At 34.1% G+C, this 2942-nt stretch overlaps 1 protein-coding gene across 2 annotated transcripts in view; it reads right to left on the reverse strand.

The window, feature by feature from the left end:
- Nucleotides 1-2942, reverse strand: part of LRRC4C (leucine rich repeat containing 4C) — a 184439-nt gene that overhangs the window by 95760 nt on the left and 85737 nt on the right. The gene's annotated exons all lie outside the window — the stretch shown is intronic.

Below are 2942 nucleotides of genomic sequence, written 5' to 3' on the forward strand. Positions count from 1 at the left end.
TTGCTAGTGAGTTGTGAGAGTTCTCTGTATATTTTGGATATTAACACCTTATCATATATATGATTTGCAAATATTTTCTCCTATTTGGTAGGTTTCCTATTTGGATTTTTCTAAGACAAATTTGAATCATATAGGCAATGTAAATAATTTTAGTTGATGAATGAGTCTATTTGATTGCCCAGAATCGGGCCTCAGTATGCTTTTTTTGGCTGTTTTCATTGCTGTGTATGTGATAACTCTCAGTAATGGTGAGATGTCATTAGGAGGTGATAGGCTAGAGCAAAGAGGACCAGTGAGACTTGAGGTGAGACAATGCTTTCATTCCTTCATTCAGGCAACAGATACCCATTTAGCCAGGCATGATACTAAACTTTGGATATACAAATAGCTACTTTTGACTAGTGCTTTCTATGTTCCTGGTGCTATGCTAAGTACTATATCTATATATGTAATTCGATCCTCACAACTGTTATTATCACTGTTATACAGTTGTAAAACTAATATACAGAGAGGGCAAGTAATTTACAAGTGATGGAACAGTGACTAAAACGCAGGTCTTCTGACAAATTTCTCTCTGCTCAACCAGCACACTTCACTGCTTCATTTGAAGTACTTGATCTTGGAAAAAGTATCTAACTGCCTTGTGCTTCAGTTTATTTTCCTGCATTATATAAAATACAGGACAATTCAAGATGATCTGGAACATTGTAAATATCAAGTAAGGGTTAGCTACTATTATTATACTATTATTAAAAAAATCATGCACCTTTGAAAGGAACAGGAAAAATCCCTTGTGGATGCCAAACATTTACTGTATATCATAATTTTCCCATGACATTAAACCTTCATTGTAAACCTAATTTTAATGACTGCAGCATAGTCCACATATGGATCGGTTATAATGCATTTAGTCATTCCCTTTAACTCTGGGCATTGAGATTGCTTCTGAATTCAGTTTTCACTTGAAAAAAAAAAAAGCAATAGATTTCAAAGAAATAATTCCTGTACATTCCATAAATATTTATCTAATCACCTCCCATGTTAAAATCCTTGTGATGGAAACTTCAGATAACACAATGAGTTCTCACAGTGCATTAGGATGAGTCCACAGCGAAGATGCCAGGCAAGTGCTGTGAAGACTCAAAGAAAGAAGGAGCCTCATTTAGCAGGGAAGATCGAGACCTGTTTTTAGGAGATGATAGTAGAGTTTCAATAGGTAGATAATGTAAATAGAGCAGAAAGAATACAAGGAATACAAGAGATAGTGGTAAAAGCAGAGGGAACACTTTGAACAAATGCCAAAAGGTGATCGAGCATGAGCCAAGTTTCAGGGACAGTGAGTAAGTTACCAGTCTGGCTGGAGCAGAAGCATATGTAGGAAAGGTGAAGAAATATAGGAAAGAAAATATAAGAAATATAAAAAAAAGTTAGAAATATAGACCATTTTTATATTGTAAAATACCTTGAATGATGGGATAATGAGACCATCCTTTATCATGTTTGCAATGAGAAATCATGATAGATTTCATTGAGTCCAATGGGTACTAGTTAAAATGGCAAAAACATCTTATCATATCATCAGAGAAACAATTGAGGCTTGGATGGGATGCAAGATATATATGGGATGCAAGAAATATATATATGTATATGTTTACACACACACACACACACACACACACACACGAACACACACCCATGAGAAAGGACACCAGCATTTATGTAAGCATAGGTCAAGAGAACATAAATGCTAACATAACTCAGGGATTCAGAATAAACAAACAGAAAATACCAGTTGATGACTCCTTTCAATATAATAATCTTCTTTTTCATTACTGCACAAGAATAATTCAGGGAGATTAAGTAAGATAAAAAGCCCATAACTCTCACTTGATAGAGGTGTGGGTAACTAACTACTTCTGCTATTTCTTTTCAGACTTCTTTAAGAAGAGACTAAACCAAGACTGAGCTCAGGGTATATGTCCAGAGTTAAATGTCTGAATGGTGCCTTTCTCATTTGCATGATTGGACAATCATTAGAGCATGTGCTATTTCCAAATATCACCTGAGAGAATAGATAAGATACCAATAAGAGGTCTATCTCCAAATGAATTGTGCCAACCACAATTTTATCTGCAGTGTCTTTTGGGAAATTAATTCTTTGCCTCCTTTCCAAGACCTTCCATTCATGTATCCCTTTGCAAAACTAATTATTTTTAAATGACTGCATGTTTTCCATCCTACTGAAAAGAGACTTCAGTTTCTACAAGTTATCCTACAATGCTTTAGCTTCTACCTGCAAATTAATTTTTAAGAAGTTTTCTCTTCTAAGATTAAACCATTATTTAAATAAACTGAGGCACGCAGTTTGTAAAAATTAAAAGTGGCTTTGAATAGTATATGTGTCTTTGCACGTATTTTATACAAAGAGGCCATATTGGAGATTAGAGATATGTTTTATTCAATTTAGCTTTACATCCCTCAAGTGTTTCAGCTTCCAATATTTCCTATGAGATGGTTTTCAAAATCCAATAGCTTTTTATTCTATAGAAGCTGTCAAATACTCAATGGCTTCCACATTCATTAAAACTCTTATTATATAATGTCGATCTGGGTTATATATAATTCCAGTTCCATTTAGCATTTATATGTGTGTATAAATTCCCTCCCCATAACTTGGGCGTTATTTAATAACCTTTAATCTATTTATACATTCCCCTAAATCTAATTCTTTCATTATTTGCCTGGCTTTTTCGGCTTTCTCCAATTTACACTTTTCGACACTCGTGGTGCCCATAATAAATGCAACATGACCAATGTAATTTACACAGACAAGGCAACATAGCCCAAAGATCTTGATTTTTAGACACAGGTAAACCAGATTCTTATTCCAATTCTTTTACTCACTATATGTAAATAAGAAAATAACTTGCTGTTTTCTATAA

Source organism: Pteropus vampyrus, unplaced genomic scaffold (assembly GCF_000151845.1).
Source record: "Pteropus vampyrus isolate Shadow unplaced genomic scaffold, Pvam_2.0 Scaffold31, whole genome shotgun sequence".
NCBI lineage: Eukaryota > Metazoa > Chordata > Mammalia > Chiroptera > Pteropodidae > Pteropus > Pteropus vampyrus.